Source organism: Parasteatoda tepidariorum, chromosome 12 (genome assembly GCF_982258835.1).
Source record: "Parasteatoda tepidariorum strain Cologne lab strain chromosome 12, Ptep-v5.0, whole genome shotgun sequence".
Lineage (NCBI taxonomy): Eukaryota > Metazoa > Arthropoda > Arachnida > Araneae > Theridiidae > Parasteatoda > Parasteatoda tepidariorum.
In genome coordinates, this window is record NC_141766.1 from 20,903,463 (window position 1) to 20,925,759 (window position 22,297).

The window sequence follows — 22,297 nt, forward strand, 5'->3', positions numbered from 1 at the left end:
CGCAAGAGAACTTGGCGTTGCATAACTTGAATATGTAACACTAATGTGCCAAAAATGTAACTTTAAACAGTGGATAAAAGTAGGTAGACTTACGATTTATGTTCTTTCAAGTGTATCAGTTTGTGATGGAAGTCATAAAATAATCCTTTTCTCAAAATAGCCAACCATAAAATTAGTTTCGGCACGGGACATTTTATGCTAGCTTGGAATATTTTCTGGTCATCATCTATTTCATTATCGCGCTCTGAGCACAATACCTCGCGGGACAATTAGGATTGATACATCACCAAGTTAATTACAGACCGCAATTCAGACTGGTGAGTGTAATTTGAAGGCTAATTACGACGCTTAATGTGGTCAGAATTATATGTGCATATCACTTATGGAGAAAGCTATTGACTTATTTCAATTTCTATTCAGTCAGCTAAAAATAACTATACGTAGCTAAAAGCCTTTTCATGTTATTTAATACAAACTACTATTAATATAATGTCAAATAACTACTGTTTGAAAACTCAGATATATTATATTATATTATATTATATTATATTATATTATATTATATTATATTATATTATATTATATTATATTATATTATATAATATAATATTATATTATATTACATTATATTATATTATATTATATCACGTATTAAAGTTTAATGTATAATAAAATGTAAATAAGTAAACTGTAATCTTCACGTTGAAAACGAACACGATACATCATCCTTCTCCAATAAAATGTTATGTTCCCCAAACTTTAATTTAACTCTTTTGGTATTTAATGAAATAATAATTAGCAAAACTCAAAATTATTTTTTCATTTGTAAAGCAAAAATTTTTAAAGTAATTTTTCGCGATATATACTCAGGTATAAAATGCAAAATAGAAAATCATATTAATACATGATTTTCTATCTTATGACGCATGATTTCAAGTCTTTATTAAGTTTAACGCAATAACATTACAAGAAACGTTTATAGAATTCCAGTTTCCTACAGATTTTCTCGTAATACTACAATTTCTTTTATACAATAACTTTATTACACTGTTAGAATTTATATTCCAAAATTATGGTAAAATAAACGGCGGCAGTCTGTCCATCCAATTAACCGGAAATTAACGGTAAAGAATATGTTCTACCTTTATGGTTTTGAAGTCGTTTACAACAATTATGGTTATAAAACCATAAACACAAAATTATGAGTTCTTTTTTTTTTGTTTTTTTTTTGCATTTATTTGCAACTAAGCATCGTTTCAGAACCAGAAAAACGAAATTTGACTGGACATAGTTGCTAGGAAATGGACATTAGAAAGTGCTGGATACAAATTGCGAGTGCAGGATACAAGAAACACTTCATGTGTTGAAGCAAATGGAGGAAAAATTGTGGCGTCGACGTTGGAATTCGAACCCCCGTTCTGTCGGTCATGAGTCTGACAGATTTGTCCGCTTGGTTATAATATGCACTCAGCTGCAAGGAACTAAGTAGCTTCATTAGGTGGGAATGCGATAAAATTCTGATTGTGCAACCGTGTTTGGTGAAGGCAGTTAATAAACGGTTTTTCTCACAGTTAACAGTTTGATTACCATCTTATTTATGGTAATTTAACTGTTTTTTTTTAATATAGTAAAATTACAATTAAATGAATTGTTATTTAACCAGTTTTTTCAATTTGTTATTTTTCTGAGAAATTTCTAACAGTGTAGAGAAGTTTATGAAGTCTCAGTTTCCAAGATATTTTCAAGTAATATTTACACTATATGCCGCGATTAAAACATAGTCTTCCACGTAGATAATTACGTATCACAATTGCTAAATATAAATTAAAATACCTATATATATCTAACCTAATAACCAATATGTACCTAAATATAAATTAAATAAATTAAAATAGTTGCTAAATAAAATAATAAATTAAAATAAAAAAAGTACTGAAAACGCCTTTTCAAAATTTTACTGAATAATTTACCTGAATATTTTATTTTCGTTATTTTAACAAAATTCATTGTCAAATTTCTGCGATTTTCATTTACAAGGAAGAAACGAAGGCCTTATCTTGACAGTATCTTTACGGATGAAACAATTCATTATTTCACGGAAGATTTCTTTACTTAAGTGTAAGTTTTTAAGTTCTTAAGAAAATTGTTTATTGGCATTGAAAAGGTAATATAGGCAATGCTTATTGTCTAAATAACTTACAAACTATTAAATGTATTTCCCGCAAGAAAATAATTCCTCAATTCTCACAATAATATTGCAATAACACTGGATTAAGAAGTTTTTAGAATATCACTTTTTCATTATAAAATTTTTTATTGAATAACATCTAAAGTTCGGTGTTATATAAATTTTAAACGAATATGTTAAAGCTTCAAAAGGGCGTATATCGCATTAGAAAAAAAATTAATGTTAAAAACTACCAGAATAAAGTAAAATTTACCGTGTTTCTGGATCAATGGGAACACCAAAAAGCTCGGTAATTTTTACCGTGGCGCTTTGGAACTGACTATGGTAAAAGAAACAATAAAATAAGGATTAATAATATGTGATAAAATTTGGTAAATGTGGAAACATTTGGTGATTTTATCATGATAGCTTAGAACATGGCATACAAATCATTCATTCGGTTAAATTTACTTATCACTTTCGTATTTTTTTCTAAATGTGTGGTTATAAGATTTATAATTTTGAAAATAAGAATTTCCATTAAGCTGTTTCCATGCGAATGGCAAAAATATCAAATGAATGGTTTAAATACCGTATATTTTGATTTTTTTTATTTATATTACGGTAATTTTGACATTACCGTAATTTCTACAGTACGGTAATTTTAACATTATTTTCTTTTCCGTGCATAAAAGGATCAATACAACAAAAAGTATACGGTTAAACGGTTCAATGGTAAAATGATTTAAAAAAGCAGGTAAAATTTTACGACTAACTATAATTGAAGTACTTGAGGCGATATAATGATAAGTCACATTTTCACATTGTTTTTGGTTAAAAAAATTGTTTTTATTTATTTATTTTTTGGTAGGCAATAAGATGTTTTTAAATAATATAAAAAAAAGAGAAATAATATATAAAATAAACTAATATATAATTTTTGGAATAAGATATATAAATTTGGAATATGATATATAAATTTGGAAACTGATATTAATTTGGCGGTTTTTAAATTAATCCTTAAATCCTTCAAATCGAGTTACAATTTTCCATGTCTAAAATATGTTATGTGCTATATGCTTGTTTTGTGCTACTACAAGGAGAAAAAAATTCTGATATATCTGGTATGACATTTCTGGTAAAAAAATATATATAATTCTGGTAAATAAAACCAAAATATACAGTAATTAAACCATTCATTTGGTAATTTTTCCGTTCATGTGGCAATGTTTTACCGAACATTCCGGTTTTTAAAATTACAGTTCTTATTACCACACATGTAATAACAAAATACGAAACGAAAAAGTATATTTAATTGAATAAATGATATTTATGCCATGATTTAAAGTATCGTAATAAAATTACCAATTTTACCATATTTACCAAATTTTATCACAGATTTGAAAACCATATTTTATTGTTAATTTAACCAATATCATTACCAAACGCTTCGGTAAAAATTAACATATTTTGGTGCTTCTGACCGTGGGTTAATAAAAGCATAAAACGAGAAATTAATTCATTAATTCTTTTTTTTTTATCCGCTCTTTGTGTACCTTTCAACCATCTAGCCACTTTCTAGAAATTTCAAAATTAAGGAAGATTTTAATTATTGTAAGATTAATTTTACTGAATTATGAAATATTATTTCATGAAAGAATATATAATTTAAAAAAAAAACATTTTGGTATAAAACGGGATTAAGTAAATAATTTTTAATATATTTGAAGATAATACAGGGCACAATGAACTCAACTAATTATAAATTATTATTAAAGATTGCATGTGCAAAAATTCTTCAATATAACAATTAAAGAATGACGATAATTATTTTAGTCTTTTTAAATATTAATAATACCCTGTCGAGTGCATTGTACAAATATAATTAAATAAAGAATAGAGTCGGTGGACTTAATGGGAAACTCCAATGCTGTCACAGTCAAGAAAAACATATTCGTAAAAGAGAATCGAATGACAGCATGAAGTTATCAAATCAATCAATTGAAAAATAATAAGTGGATTGCAGCTGAAAAGTGTAGTTGAACATAGTGGTAAAAGTATTTTCCGTAAAAAAAAGTAAAAGTAAAATTATTTTGTACGTCGGTAAAGAAAATAAAAATTAAATAAAAACTTTATTTAATGAAATAAAATTATAATAAGTTTAATATTTTCAATAAAAATAATATTGTACAGCATTTATTATGCAAAAGAATATAAAAATGAGGTATTTATATACTTTATTTGTGTTTTATTTATGAATAGTTTTTAAAGATGTTTATATTTAACATTAAAGTACAACATTTCATTGCTAAGCACCTCTCGCTCAATTTTAATTTTTTTTAAATAATAAACGGGGAATATACTTTTAAACTACTTAATAGAATTACAGAAAATTTCTTAGATTGCGTGTTCTTCTACTGTAAGTCTTGAATGTTTTGTTCCTTGTTCATCAATTTGATTATTTATAATTCAGTTTTTTAAACCTTTCTCTAAAATTTTTACAAAAAGTTTATCTAAAAATTGAAGTAATGAATTCACCGCCTTATAATCCTCCTTATATACACTGCAAAATGCATTTTATGAATGCTGCACTAAGGGTACCCTTACTTCTTACCGTAATTTAATTCGGAATTTTTTACAGTGTATAGGCGGTTTTCCATGTTAATCTAGTTTAGATCCGCACATTTCTTAGTGCCAAAAAGATATACAGTTCTTAAAATATAAAAACGGCAATAAAATGTTTTCACTGTTTGTTTTCATTGAATAAAACTTAACATAGTTCTTTGTCTGATTCGATTTGAATGTTGTTTCTCGGTTTGTTTTTGAAGTGAGAACACTCATTTATTTGCTTAAATTATAAAAATACTAATCCTTATCCTATAGTTTTACAAGTACTAAGTTTACTTCGCGCTAGGTCGTATTTTGAGAACTTTCTAAGCTTATTCTTCATAGCATTCAATTAGCAATACTGGAGAATTATGAAAATATTATAAAATACGTATTACGCCAAATGTTATCTCTTACGTTACATTTCAGCAAAATGCTAACAAAATTGCTTCACTATCTGATTCAATAAATTGTAAGTAATACATAAAAAATCAGCTTTAAATTTAAACTCCTTTTAATTGAAGTAAATTAGACTTGCTGCGAACATCATATTATGACAAGGGGAGATTCAATAGCGTGACAAATGGGTAATTAAACCATTTTTAAATAAATAATTAACCTGATATGAAAATAAATTTTACTCTGTAGTATTTAATAACAATTAATTGAATGACAACATTACTTCTTTGTAAAGCAATGAATGAATTTTTGGGAAAACTTCAATAGCTGTTTCATTTGTAATAATACATCATGAAAAAACACTTTTTTATGTAATGTGTTGTCAAAATTTAATACAAATACGAAATAGACTACTCATAGAACATCTTTTAAATCAAACTAATATGTTTGCTACAGGGAGAAGAAAATTCTGGTAAAATTACAGCATTGTATGTTAAGGACATTTATGGTTAAAAAAAACCATAATTCTGTTTAATAAAACCATAATTTACGGTATTTAAACCATTAATTTGATACTTTTTCAGTTCATATGATAACTGTTTACTGAAAATACTGGTTTTCAAAATTATACTTTTTATTACCACACATTTAGTCAAATATATAGACTGAAAAGTAAATTTAACCGAATAAATGGTTTTTATGACATGCTCTTAGATGATAAAATTACTAAGTTTTAAAACATTAATTAAATTTATCGCATATTATGAAAACGTATTTTACTGTTATTATTACAAAATCTTTACCAAAGAGCTTCGACAAAAATTACCGATTTTGGTATTCCCATAGAGCCAGAAACAAGGTTTAATTTTACCATATTCTGGTAGGTTTGGATATATTTTTTTCTCAGTGTAGGAATCAACAACTAAACACACTCCTCATTGTAATGCATTGTATATACTTAAAAACAGTGCAATTTTTGCAAATAATCTGTTAGGCTTTTTAATAATTAATCCAGCAATTAAACTCTTCAAAGTAATGCATTGAAATAATGCACAGACGAAAAGAGTTCATCTGCGATGATTGAAAATGCCACTTGCGCAATCCTGAGTTGATTTTTTTTAACTAAGCAGAATGGAACAACTCAATAAATTCAGAAAGACCGAGTGACTTTTCACATGTGACACTTAAATGGTTTCTTTGCGGCAAAAACCAACATACAAAAAAATTGGCACACATCACCAAAAGGAGATTAAAGTGGCTTTGTCACTACAAAGAGCAATACGATACCCTAAACCACTTAAGAACCATTTTAAATTGTTTTAACAGACTCTTATATCCAAACATTTTTTATTTTCCCTTTTTAACACCATCATAAATTTAGTCCCACACATTCTCGCAATGAATATTACCGTTACGAGCAATGTCGGCGTTAAACAAAGGTTCATCAGAAATAATTCATCAAGCCAATTTACCCCTCCCAACACAATCCTTTATCCAAGACATAGAATAAGTTTCCATCACAACGAACAAGATAGTAAGTCAAGTGCCGTTAGCACTCTCAAGAAATAAAAAAGAAGATACTTTTCAAAGCGAAAGTCGTCTGAGAAGAGATAAACACAGTGAAAATCACGCCCACATCTGTGTTTATAACACTAATCACGAAGTTACCGCGGACTGGTACTAGATCTAGTCAGCTTACAACAAGGACACTCACCCTTGGCTATAGCAGACAAGACGAAAGGGAGCCTTCACTTTTCTTTTCGGATGTTTGCAAGAGAACTAAGAAAAAGATGATGGGCCTGTTGTAGGAAGGATACGCGGGGTCGTCGCCAGAAAAATTCGCATCTGTTAAGACCTCTCTTGTTTCTGGGATGCACCGGAGAGACCAAGCGGAAATATGCTATACCAAAGCAGGGGCTGATTTGAGGGACAACAAATGTGTGGGGAACTTAAGGTTTGTTTTGTTCATGATTGTCTGTTTAGATTGGCATCTTATCAGTTGGTATCTTATCCACACGCCATCTTCAAGAAAATGTCCGCCTGTGCACTTTTTAAAAAAATAAAATTTGACTAAACCTGCTTGCTTCCATCTCGAAAAGCAATGAATTCTTCGGCATTTTGTTTTTAACGTATTAAGGGTTCGCATATTAAATATGACTTAAATATATGATTCCGTACGGTATTTTACAATTAAATTATTTGATTATGTCTGTTTGCTTCCATCTCAAAAAACATTTAATTCTTTGGCATTTTGTTTTTAACTAATTAAGGGCTCGCATATTAAATATGCGTTAAATATATGATTGCGTACGGTATTATACAATTAAATTATTTGACGAAGCCTGCTTGCTTCCATCTGGAAAAACAATTAATTCTTTGGCATTTTGTTTTTAACGTATTAAAGGTTCGCATATTAAATATGTGTTAAATATATGATTGCGTACGGAATTTTACAATTAAATTATTTGACTAAGCCTACTTGCTTCCATCTCAAAAAGCAATTAATTCTTCGGCATTTTGCTATAAACGTATTAAGAGCTCGCATTTTAAATATGTGTGAAATATATGATTGCGTACGGTATTTTACGATTAAATTATTCACAGTATGAAAATTATTGAATTTTTGGCGGCATTGAAAGAAATTATTATAATCCTTTTAAAAGAAACTGAGAATACATTCATTCCATTACACTGGAGATATTCCAGTTATTTGAAGAATGTTAGTCCTGTTGAATAAGCAGAACTACTATTTTTTTTCTTCCAGAATTACATGACTAAGATGGTAAACGTTGAAGCGTCATAAATTCATTATAAGTATTGTTCGAGCCAGATAGGAAAAGAATTAGAAGTGAACAGAGAATTGTTTTAAAAAATTTGTTTTGGTGTTGCTTTTTTTTAATAAAACTCCGTTATTGAATCTAGTTTCTGCTATTGAACAAAATATTAAACATTTAAAACTCTTTAACATAAACTTATTAAAATCATTGTAGAGTATGATTTAAACTAAAAATGTTTGAGCATTTTGTTTAAAAACTCATTTCAAGGCGCAGATTTTTATATAAACGTTGATTTCTTACGTTAATGAAACTTAAAAGGATAAAGTATTATCATGAATTATAAATCTTACAATTACAATATTTTCTATGCAGTAAAAATGGATTGATGGTGAAAATAAAATATTTTGCCAAGAACGAAGCACAATAAACAGAAATATATAATGAAACACTATTTCAACGACTTTTTCCTCGAAAACGATAAGTTAATTTCTCCTTAATTGAATTCTTCTATAGCATTATTAAAATAAGTATAGGAACTAAGAATATTTCAAAATAAATGTAGCAAAAAGTAATAAAAAAACGATTTCTTTCTGTTAGATAAGTTGCAATTAAAAACAAAATGCAGTATTCTAAGTTAATTTTAGTGAATACATTTTTATGCATCATATAAATTTTTATGTACCAAAGCACGATAAATAGAAAAACTGCTTTAAGATACTTTTAAGTAAATCGTGCCGAAATTGTAATAAAAGATAATATCTTTACTAATGATGATGAGTAGTGTTATTTTTTATTTTTAGCGAAAATTCTATATAAAAAAAAATAGAATGTATATGAAAACTGATATTTAAATAGTCATATTAACATCTATCATCATTTTGTTTGTTAATTAATTCATACAATAAAAATACTAAAAATAGATATATTTAAAAAAAATAATAATTTAAAGGTAGAAACAAAAACTGTGAATTGAAGCAAAGTTAAAAGAATAAAGAGCGTAGTTATCACAGACATTTAGTATCAGATCATAGGAAACAAATTTAGAAAGAATTAAGATGCACTAATTTTAGTAAGTATAAATTTCATTATTGTCACAAAATGTTGTTTCCACAGTAATTTCGCAAGTTTAATCAAAAATAAATTTGTCTCAGAATTGGCTGTCATAATAAAACAACTACGTTGTAAAAAATTCCGGATATAATTACGGTAAAAAGTACCAGCAATCAGGATGTCGGTACTTTTTACCGGAACATGTTACCTAACAAAAAAATCTGATATACCGTAATTTTTACAGCAATAATTACCGTAAAATCCCTGAACCCCTCTAATTTAATAAATATTACTTTAAAAATTATTTTACGACGAAAATCAATATTACGGTAAAATGCATTTTACGGATGATGCACTCTAAGTGCCAGTGCTTTATATGGTAATTTGACCCGGAGTTTTCAACAATGTATTTATACATCACTTAAAAACAGTAAATAAATCTTGTCCTAACACACTCTCTAAAGCAGCGGTTTCCAACTTACATGAGGCCGGGGCCCACAATTAAAAACACTAGTCAAATGGCGGGCCGCAACTTTGTCAAAATTTTATATAGGACTCTTTTATGTTTGAAGGAACATTTTTTTTCTGCCAGATTTTTATCAAGTTGTTCAAAACAAAAGTATTGAATTACAAATAATAATAAATATTTTCTTGAATAAATATTTCCGTGGATGCAAAACCTAAACCTGGGAAATAAATTTTTTTGCACCGTTGACATGTTAAATTTCACAGAAAAGAAGAAATTCGTTTTTTTAACGAAAGAAAAATATTTTAAACCCATATAAATTTTTTACGAAATATGTCCACAAAAAATGACAACTAATTTATTTTAGTTCGCGGGCCACAAAAAAAAGGCTTCGAGGGCCGGATGCGGCCCGCCAGTTGGTAACCACTGCTCACTAAAGAATATGAGTAAAGTAACATTGTAGTACCTTAATTTGCATGAGTTAGAAAAAAAAAAAGAAAAAAAACAAGAGGTGTACAGTAATTAATGAGCGGTAATGTGACAAGACTTGATTTCTTATTATTTCTTAAGAATGTTACTTAAAAAAATGAACATATAAAAAACCAGACTATCCCAAACAGATATAACTCAACGAAAACAAAGTTCCTCTATTCGCGTTATTTTTTATTTTTTATATCAGATATCTTACTTGGTTTTCCTTTCGGTGAAACAAGAACAAAAATAGGACAGACGGACACATGCTGGTATTCATAAAGACGCAATGCGTAAAAATGAAATAGAAAAAAAATTTACATTTCATTCGGAAATGAATGAATGTAGTAGAATGGGAGAAGTTGACAAATAACAATGTCCTCCGTTTTGAATGAAATTGTCGGATAGTATCACAATAATAATTTTAATGTCGGATAATAATAATGATTTTCTTCTTAAGCTGAGCTTTTTCCCACTTCCTAGTTCACTATCGTGTTAATTAACCTAATAAAATAAAAAAATGAATTAATTAAGAAGAATTTAAATTGAATTCGTGACTCAGTTAGTCTTAATCAAAAATTATCCAATGCTATTTAAACTAAACTTATTACCCGAAACAAAATATGTTGGATTTAGTTAATAATAACGACATTGTAGTATTTAATATTTATGTATAACTGACATAAAAAGTAATTTTAACCCGATTTGTTTGAATGTATGTATATGATATAGGTACGTACGTATGTATATGATACGTATGTATATCATACGTGTGTTTTTGCTTTCATTGAATGGTTGAATATCAATTTGTTTTGGTTCGCTTGATCATGTAATTAAGTATTTGGTTTCAAAAAATATACCATAAAATAAAATTAAAGAAAGGTAATTAAATAGCACCTAAAAATAAATATAACCTAAAAAAAGTTCGAGAATTCGAGTATTCGGTTTCTAAAAAATATACCATAAAATTAAATTAAAGAAAGGTAATTAAATAGCACCTAAAAATAAATATAACCTAAAAAAAGTTCGAGAATAAAATTTTAAAAAAATATACATGTTAAATAACACCTAAGATAAGAGTGTAAATTACTATCGGAATAAAAATTGTTTGAAACTAAATTGTTAAAAATTTTTGTTGATTATTACTATAATGGGATTGATTTTCTGCTACATTATTGCGAATTTTTCCTTATTATTCAAAACTTAATAAGTCAAAAATGGAACTAAGTCATTTACACACATTAAAATTAATATAAATAAAACAAGGATAATAAATCAAATTCAGGAAAATAAAATTAAAGCTGATAAATTGAAATATATCACTCACAAAAAGTGCTAAAATTGTATACATTTTTATGATTTATTTGCATTAAGCTATTCAAACCATCAGCAAAAAAAAAGGTAAGTTGGTACTTAAAATGTCAATTTTCACAACCACAAATTTAAATTCAACTAGTTTTCCCGGAAACAGTTCATAATATATGAGTATAAATGCGTTTCAAATGTCTACGACAAAACCAATTTCCAATGAAAAGTTGTAAATCACTTCATAATTTTGTTTAGGAATACAGATCACGTCTACTCGCGATTTCTATGTCGCGAGCAGAATGTCGCTGATAGAAAGTTGTTTTTATTTTATTTATTTATTTATTTTTTTATTTTTTTCACAGCCGAGCGAGTCTGGAAGATAAGCTTTTTTTGTCTCTTTAGAACTAAAAAGGACTTTTTCCCATGAACTACTTATTTTCATAATTACTATATTAAGATAGAAGTATTTATGTTATTCGAAGAAGCTAATTATTTCCAAAAAATTTTCTTTTATGAAAAAATTATGGGGATTTTGTTCATTGATAGTTTTTTTACAGGATGTCCTTTAAAACTTTTTTTTACTTTCTCAAGTGTGATGTAATAATTGAAAATTCAATTTATTTTTTGAGCTTTGGAATCTGTTAACAGTTAACAGAATGGAAACAGGATGTTAATTATTAAAGATATGTGTATAAATACCGTGAAAACAGGATCTAAATAAATAATACTGAAAACCTATTTCGAGTTTTGGAAAGCTTAAAATTACTGATATAAAACTATATATATCATAAAAAGAAGGATTTAATAAACTTGATTTTAAATTTCAAACGCAATTTATAAAGAAAGTCAGTCAGCCGACATATTTTAAGAAACTAAAAAAGATTGATAATAATTTAACAAAATACGATTTATTAACGAATTTACAAATAATTAACAAAAATTAACTAAAGTAATTGTGTACTGCTAAATTTTAAGCATATTCTGTAAAAAAAGCTTTAATGATTTTCAGCTTTGATATTTAATTTTTGCGGATTAAGAAAGGCTATTTACAGTAATATTGTTCAGTTGCAGCAGTTTAATGTTCTAAACATATATATAAAAGATTAGTATACAGTTGTATTTCCATTTGAGGGCAAAATCTACAAAATTTCTGCGAAATAAAGCAATTACGCAAAATTGCATAATATTTAATTGCAATCTTCTAAATTATCACACGTTTTATAATTTATAATTTTTCTCTACATAAATGACTTTTCCAAAGAAGATCTGCCTAAAACAGCCGAAGATAAGTGATTTTTTTATTCTTGTGACTCCTCTAGCTCCACAGTTTAAAAGCATTTAAAATGAATGATTCATTGTCAATATCAGAGAATCGTAAACACTTAAAATAAATGATCCATTGAATTTATTAGAGAATATAAAGTCTCCAACTCCGTTGCTAATCGTAAGCATTTGAAATGAATGATCCATTGCAAAGATTGGAGTTAAATATAAATATAAATATAGTCATAGAGTAATTTATTTTGAATGGTATAGACTGCAAATAATACTTTCAACATTAATTAAAAATAAGATTTTTGTAAAAAGATATTTTTTTAATCTAATAAAAGTTAAAATAAAATTTTTGGAAACAATACGTATATTTTTTTACATTTAAACAAACCATCAGCATATAGAAATAATAATCTTCATATAAATAATATTTTCGTAAAAATAAGTTAGATGTAGTTAAAAAACTTTTATTTTAAGAATGGTTTTTTTATTTACAACATGAAAAAGCACTAAAATAATTTCATTACATGTTTAAATCAATATTTATTATTTTGTTTTTGTTCATAGTTTTCTTATAAATCGCTGATTAAAGTTAATGAAGGAAAAAAACAATGACAACATACAACTTAAAAGTAAGAAAAACTTTTATTACTCGGGTTTTTACCAGATTTTTACTTTAGATTTTTATCAGACTTTTTTTTTTTTTAATAAGAATTAGTGAAACTCAAGTGTTGGACTTAAAAATCATATTTAAGTAAGTCATCGCCTGTTTCGATTATAAGCTTAAATGCATTCTTGTTTAAACTGGAAGTAGTTTGATTGTATAATTAGTACCCTTTTTTTCCTGAATTAACTATCAAAAGACATTTTATAAATTTCTGGTTAACTGTACATTAATTAAATAAAGGTTAATTAAATAAAAAAGGAGAAGAATTAATTTTTATTAAGGAATGAAATTAAAATTCAGTTTATCATATGTTTGTAAATTCTAGTTTTAAAATAAAATCTAGGTAAAATTGTTTAAGTTATTCCTTACCAAAATATTGCAAAATAAGCATCACGATTTTCCTTCAAAACTTCCTCGATAACACACTAAGAACGAATACTAGGGTGTGTTCTCATAAAGAATTAAACAAAAAATGCATTTTGTTCCGAAATTCTTGACTATGTCAGTGACCATGATAGTAATCATTACAAATGACCATACATCTTAAGTGAATAAGTCACGCTTTGGAACTTGCGCTATTCGGCCAGGTTGAAAAGAATATTGCAGAGAAGGTTAATTTAGAGCTGACAAACTACCTCATCCGGCTGTGAATAAAATTATTCACTATGTTGCTTGAGCTATGAAGATATATTTTATACAACCTATAAAAAATCTAAACTTTTTTCTCTTCTTTTCAAACTATACTTTTTGCCCCTCTATCTAAACAAAATTTGACAATCATTTTTTCTTCCACGATTTCGCAATTAATTATTTATGAATTTCAATGTGATGATTTTTATTTAGTTAGGTCTTTACTGGAAAAGATTCTAAAAATCTATGAAAAAGGGGGTAGTTAAATAATGCAGCCTCTCAAATTTAATCTTCATAATATTAGTTTTTACTGCCGTTTTTTGTTAAAATTTTTGTTTTTATGAATTTGGAAAAATCTCTTATTAACTATGTGAATTTGAGAAAATAGGATCCTGTTTTTTGTGATTTTGTGAAAAACTAATAAAACCGGTGCACTGTAAAAAATTCTGGATCAAGTTACGGTATAAAGTACCGGTACTCAGGGCACCGATATTTTTTACCGTAAAATCTATTTTTACCGGAGCATGTTACGGAATATAAAAATCGGATATACAGTAATTTTTACAGTAATAATTATCATAGAATCCCTAAATCACTCTAACTAAATTAATATTACTGTAAAAAAGAATAAGGTAAAAACTGATTTACAGTAAAAATGGATTTTACGGTAAAATAGATTTTAGTGATGATGTAGGGTGCGATAACAAACCCAAATTTCTCTTAAAATGACCTTTGTACACGTACCAACAAATATTAAATAAAGCCTTGTAAGAAGAATAATTTATACATTTTATTAATAGATACTCTTTCATTCTATTAAGAGATATTCTTTCATTTTATTAATAGATATTCTTTCATTTTATTCATAGATATTCTTATATTAAATATTATTATTCTTTCTATGGCATTCTAGAATAAATTTATTCAATAGGATGAAGACTGTTTCTTCAGATGGTAAAATATTTTATAAAAGATAGCATCATCTATTTCCCTTTATTTAAACTCGCCATTTTTTTTTTTTTTTTTTTTTTTAATCTAAGAAGAATTTTTCTACTATTCAGCTAAATTCTTGCATAAAATACTTAGTAAAAATCACATTCCGAAATGTTGTGAAAATCAGCAAAAAATTTATGAAATGCTTTTTACAAACCTTTGGAATTTTTCTCACCTTATCTTGCCATTTAGTAAATCAAAATTAATTTACTTATTATTATTGTAAAAGTCATTACTAGTTTTTTTTTTCTTTATTTGTTAGGAATAGAAATAATAATAAAAAGGATGCACATCTTTTTTGATGCGGTCTTTGTTTCGCTAATTCAAACAACAGAAAAAGCAGTTTTAATGTTTTCCAACCCTTAGGATCTAACAATAAAACTCATACAAAGGTCTTAAGACACACAAAATTGACCCCCGCGCACCCCCAACTTCAACTAATAAGATTTCACACTCTCTCTAAAGAAATTTTAAAAACCGGTTCGCGCCTACGCTTAACTTTTAAGGACCGGTTCGCAAGTCCCGACTTGACAGCGAGTTTCGGTTTACGCGTTCGTCTGTTTTAAAACTCGAGAAACTAACCACACATTTCATAATTATTGACTTGTTGGTGTTTATGAACAGCTAGGATTCAGGGTTGGATGTAAAAAGTATGGAACGAGAAGCAGTGTCAATAAATTGCTAGAAGCTTTCTTATTTATTTTTTTAGTTCCTTATTCTTTCGTTTCAGGGAATAAAACACGATGACTAATTTTTTTTTTTTAAAGACACACCTTCTAATAAACAGAAGATTAAAACCTTTAGAAGTCCAAGTTCATCTTTCTTTTCCAATTCGTTTTTCTTTCGTTTGTTGAATCAAGCGCTTGGAAAATAAGTGTTTTTTTGCTCTTTTGTGACCTTCTGTTTGCTAGAAAAAACTGTGAAAAGAACAGGAATCCGGGTTTTCATCTGCAGAAGTTTTATTTTGCGGGGCTTGTCTTTAAGAATAATAGGTGAAATAAATCAAACAAATAAATAGACTTTAGCTTTTAGAACATAAAAAAGAAAGTTTTCTTCGTAAAAAAAAAATATTTAAACAAATAAAGCTCTAGCAAGTTTAGTGTTTGAAATCAATATGGATAGGAAAAGTGTTTAGTATCGTAGTAAATAAATTATGATAATGAAGCAGTGTATTAAGTCTGTATTTGTAGAGGTTTTATTTTGTGGGGATAGTCTTTAAGAATAATAGGTGAAATAAATCAAACAAATAAATAGACTTTAGCTTATGGAACATAAAAAGGAAAGCTTTACTTAATGAAAAAACTATATTTAAACAAATAAAGCTTTAGTAGAATTAGAATTAGATATCAATATATCTAGACAAATTATTAAGTATTGAAGTAAACAAATAATCCTAATAATGCAGTGCTATTTAAGTGTATACATAAAAAGATATTATTATTAAAAATTATCATTTCATTAAAATTTATCATTTAATTAAAAATTATAATTTTAATTAAAAAATTAGAAACTATCATTCATTAAAAATTATCATTTCATAAGAAGAAAAAATAACAAAAATTAAATATCGGAATGAAAAAAAGTACGTATATAAAATAAGCGTTATTCAAAAATATTATTTAAAATTTAATAGAACTAAATTTTAATTTGATAATTTCAAAGACCGCTGCTAAAAAATAAATTTTCTTAAAAAATTTAAAAAAGCTTTATTTTTTAATAAATTTTAATCAAAATACAAGATACCAAAAAATCATAAGAACATTTGTTGAATTATTGTTGGAAAAAAATTAAAATAATAAATAAAAATAGAGAAATTACATAACTTAGAAAAGGATATGTATGTAAATAAAACTAAACTTAAAACTAAAAATAATTCGCTACCTTAATGGTTAAAAGAGCCGACTTCAAATATGCTAACTAGTTAGTGCAGACAAAATTTTAAATAATGAAATCAGACACAAAAACGTACTTTCTCTGAATAAACATACCTTTCAATCAACAGATATTGATTTCTGTATAAATGGTAGCCGCTATCTGGAGAACATGTGTGCCAATAATTTAGTCAGCAAAGCGGACCAAGGTTTAGACCTTATAATGCTAACTTTTTTTTTGTGAATTTAGCCATATCTTGAGAAAGTTATAAGCGAATTGTAAAAAACTTTTACACGCAAATATAACTTTAATTTATCCAAAGATAATTCCATGCAAAAATAGTTTTTAATAATTATTCATTATTTTCAATGCTTTATTTAATAATGGTCAAAGAAAGTGTAAATGTTTTGAATTGTAAGGTAAACATATTTTACATCATATTAAAAAATGCAATTTTATATGGCCGAATACAAAATTTAAACGAAATCAATCGAATATTTTTGATAATTTTTTTTTAAAGAAGTCGTATATTTAAAATTCTAATTCTCATAAACTATTCGACCGATTTCGTTAAAATTTTGTATTACGACAGATAAAATTACATTCTTTAAAATAATGGGAACATCTGTAAACTTTATATTTCAAATTATTTCGACTATTATTAAATGAAATAATAAAAAAATAATATATAATTATTAAATATCATTTTATTCATGAATTATCTTTGGATAAACGAATTTTATAATAGTGTTCAAAATGTATATAATAGTGTTCATAGTTTATAACAGTTTATAATAGTGTTCATAAAAAGTTTTCGAGACATAGCGAAATACGCAAAAAGCAATGTTGTCATTACGGGGTCCAAAATTTGGAACTTTTTCCTGACCAAACAATTGGAACCATAATTCCCAGATTGCGGCTACCCCCTATATTTTGGTAGTCAGTGATACAATTCCCTTGAAAAAAAGGTATGTTTGTTCAGAGAAAGCACTGGCACCCGGAATGCCGGCACCTTTTACCAAAAAAATCAACAAAACAATTTTCTAATATGCGGTAATTTTTCAAGTAATACTGTATTTATGTACTTCAATAAATATTGCTGGAAAAATTGCGGAATAAAATTTAATGGTAAAAATGTATTTTACGGATGATGCACCCAATCTGCTGTTACTTTATACCGTCATTTGATCCGTAATTTTTTACGGTGCACAACTGTTTTGAGAACTGTTGAATACTATCTGAATCGATAAATAAGTGACTATTACATTTTAAATTTCTTTCGCTTGAATGCAGCATTTTGTATATGAATTCTACGTTATATGAGCTCCCTAAAATTGAATACTTATGCTTAGAAAATACTTATAAAAATTAAAAAACCTTTCCACGGTACATTAAAATTTGGTAAATGTGGTAAAATTTGATAATTTTATCTTAAAACGGGGCATAAAAACCATTTATTCGTTTAAATTTATTTCTCAGTTTTTTATTTATTACTAAATGTGTGGTAATGGTAACTATAATATTTTTAAAACCATTCAATGGGTAATTTTTTCATTTATATGGAAACAGTTTACCGAAAATTTAGTTTTTTAAAGTTATAGCTCTTATTACCACACATTTAGATTTAGTTAAAAACACGGGACAATACATTTAACCAATTAAATGGTTCTTATACGCTAATTATTATTGTAAAAATCATGGTACATTAAATTTTTTTAGTTCAGTGATTTTTTATTATTTTTTTCTTGAATTTAAAATTCTGAAAAGCAAACAAAGAAAAACTGCACTGAAAAATTTATAATGTATTGTTATAGCATTAATTACTTATCCATTATTATCTATTATTAATCTATTTCATTGATTTTATGAAAATATCCAACTCAAAAACCAAAACAGTCGTCTAAAATTTACGACAAAAAATCAATAAAAGCCATTTAAAATCCATTCAAAGAAAGTAATTAAACGAGTAAAGATTCTAATAAGAAATACAGGGATAAGTGATGCAATTATCTTAAAATAGATCATCTGTTATCAAGTGTTTATAATTTTTACTTCCATTTTCTTATCGTTAAAGATGTTTTTCTTTCCGGAGTATAAATCCATCCTTCTTAATCGGTTTATTTAAATACCACTATTTTTATTGATATTCGTTAAAAAAAGAAAGACATAAGAAATTAGGCACAAATCATATGAAATTCGGTAATGGTATATGCTAAAATTTCATAATTTATTTATTTTCTAGCAGAAAATTTTGGACTCAAAGCAGTTTGAAGTAAGCGTTTTATACTTATCCTTGTATGGCAGTTTTTAATCAGAATGTAGAACAATTCTTTAATAATTTATAATTCGATTGAAAATTAATAAATTATTTATCGTTATGTTCTATCATTTAATATTTCAGGATCTAATTATTTGCTATTAATTGTAGCACTACAGTGTGTGCTTAAAAATATACTACAGCATAGAAATAAATTTATTTAATTAAGGTTATTAATTAAGTTATTAGGAAAAAACATTTTCTATGCACCTCTTCATGTAGTAATCGTTAAACGCTTACATAAAAAACGTGCAATTCTTGAGTCTCAAATAGTAAATATACTAACCGTAAACTACCTACCTACGCCGCATAAAACCTTGCAAATGAATACGTTTTCTTATTTTTTCAGTCAAAATGATGGGTTATGTTAAACAAAATGACACAACTTTGCGATCAAAGATTCCGTCAAACGGCACACCTGTAGATCTCAAGGAAAACGAGCAAGATTTTTTTTATATATATATAACAGCTCATACTTAAATCATCCACTCCAAGTCATCAAAGGATTTAACTCAATTCAATGTCATTCCTATTGTAAGTTGCATACGTAAGGTTCATTGAAAGAAGGAAAACTAAAAGCAACTTTCATGAACCTCGGACACGTAATATTATTATTCCGTGGCTGACAGAACGATGTAGCTTGGCGTGGAAAAAAATTACAAAATAACAACGAACAAGGGCAAAGTCGGGTAGGAACAGGCTATGAGTCTGTCAGTCGCTCCTAGAAATATTAGCTTCAATGTTATCATTCAAAACGAAATAGATAAATTCAAAGCACTTCATCTAAGTAACGATTGTACGGAAGAATTATTCATACACCAATTGCAAAAATAAAAAAAATATATATAAATAATAAAAATAATAAAAATAAAGAACAAAAATGGTGGGCTGGAAACTCTTGACGTCTCAGACAAGACAGTTTGAATTTAAGGCCTCTTCTGAAACTTTCACTTAGTATATTAACTTAGGGTAAATGTAGTCATTAAAAAGTGTTATTTTTAGATAACTATTATGTGGATTCAAAACTAGTAGAAAATAACAACAACTTTTTCCTTGCGATAAGAAATTACAAGAAAAAATTATTATATTTTAAACGCAAAAAGATTTGAATCATATTGTTTCGAAGATTTATTACACTTATACACTTTACACTGTTAAAAGTCTTGGTGAAAGCTCAACATTAATACAGCGTTATACTACTGCGAGCATAGTAAGTACCATAAACCATATTACTGTGAAAATTAATTTCAAAACTCATGATTACACAAAATTACACCATCTGGTTCAATTTAACAACTACCACTGTTAGAAATTTCTCGGAAAAGAAGGTTAAATAACAATTTATTCACTTCTTATTTTACCGATTTCAAACAAAACAGTGAAATAACCATAAATAAGAAGGTAATAAAACTGTTAATTGTGAGAAAAACCGCTTGTTAACTGTTGTCACCAAATAAGGTTCAAAAAATCGCAGAACAAAAACAAAGTTTTCCTGCCTGTAGTATATATGATCAGCCTGGAGTTCAACTCTGCGGAAGGCAAGGGCCCATCCTGGGCTGTCAGGCCAATGAAGAAGTATATATGATCGATTTATAGGTTTTTCTCTTCTTTTTATTTGTATGAAATAATACAAATTTTAAAAAAGTACCCTAATATATACATGCACTCTATATATACTCCTATAGAGTTTTATATATATACTTATATTTTAAAAGAGAGTGCATACAAGTACTATATTATATTTAATGCACCAATTTTAACGCACCAATTAAACAGACCTAATGAAGTCATTAAATTCCCTACAGCTGAGTACATGTTATAGTCGAGAGGTGTAATCTGTCAGTCTCATGACCGACAGAACGGGGGTTCGAGTTCCCAGCATTGACACCACAATTATTCCTAAATTTTTTTCAACACTTGAAGTGTTTCCAGTGTCTTGCACTCTACAATTTGTGTTCCGCACTCTCCATAGCCCATTACCTAACGAAATTCTAGCTCTTATACCTAGAAGAATTTCTTCTTTACGGTTTTGAAGCCATGCTAGTTGTAAATGGTTTTAATACCGTAAAGATAAAAAATGTTCTTGGCCGTAAGCTTTACAGTTAATCGAATAGATAGACTGATGCCGATTATTTTACAGTAATTTTAGAATGAAACCTGTGTTGATTGCAGAAAATTTACTACATATTATCGAATCAAGTAATTACTTTGAGCCAATTTTTTAAGAGCGGGAGAATATTTACTAAGAGATAGTACCATACACAAAATAACAAAATAAACAAAAAAATAAAATAAAGCATGATTGTAAACACATATAACATAAGAAAAAAGATGAAATGTTATCAAAAATTTTAAATTTTGATCTGAAACAAATAAACCTCCAAGTATAAATAATCCATAGATGTATTCATTAATTAAGCATATATTTAACTAATAAAAATGGATAAAATTAACTTACTTATCATCATTTCTGTTTGGAGAATTTCTTCGTAAACGACAAAAATTTCGTAACTTTTTGAGAAATGTTGCCATAAGTAAAACTATTAATAGCAAGCAACTAACTTAATAAAGAACATCAAGTGATGCAAACAAACTTTTAGGGTATTAAAGTCTTAATCATAATCAAAATGGTTAAAAACTAAAGAAGGAGGCCAAGGTCCTTCATGGACTGTAGAGCCGAGGAGTAAGTAAAAATAACTAAAGCATCGTAACTTCCAATTTCTTCATGCAAGATAATTGAAAAATATCTTTCAATACTAACACCCAAAAAAATATGCTTTATTTCTAATAAACAGTATAGTTTTGAAGACAGTAGTTATCTTTACACTCAAACGCACTGATATGAATAATTTCGTCCAGAGCACTAATGTGAAAGCAATAGATGTCCGAGTTAGAATAATAAAAGGAAAACACTCGGACTAGCTGCACAGCTCCTTGAAATAATAAGGAAACAAGGTTGAAAATAAACACCTAGTGAGACTTAAAACTCATTAAAATAAAACCATTAGTAATTTGACAGCTTTTTAACGAAATCAATGCAAAAAAACCGATGCGTTAAAATGCAAAACATTCAAGGTTGTAATTGGCATGGTTGTAATTGGTAAATTTAGTATTTTGATAACGCGGATCATTACAGACGATGGTCAATAATCTGAAGAGATCCGGTCAGTACACAGTTCTTCACAGTTGAAAAATTTAAAGCTTGCGCACCACGAATAAATACTAACGGTGGTCAACAGTCTGAATAGATCCGGTCAGTGCACATTTCTTCACTGATAAAAAATGTAAAGCTTACACACTA

The 22,297-nt window shown here is 27.3% G+C and overlaps 1 protein-coding gene across 11 annotated transcripts in view; it reads right to left on the reverse strand.

Annotated features, from left to right (window-relative positions):
* LOC107440518 (uncharacterized) overlaps nt 1–22,297 on the reverse strand; it is a 197,284-nt gene that overhangs the window by 101,088 nt on the left and 73,899 nt on the right. The window contains exon 1 of one of the 11 annotated variants that reach the window (XM_087155998.1): nt 6,888–7,041. The exons of 9 other annotated variants lie outside the window; for them this stretch is intronic. The gene's annotated coding sequence lies outside the window, so the exon portion shown is untranslated. Of the gene's footprint in view, nt 1–6,887; nt 7,042–22,297 lie in introns of those variants that run through there. One more of the 11 variants, XM_087156001.1, reaches the window with a different exon arrangement.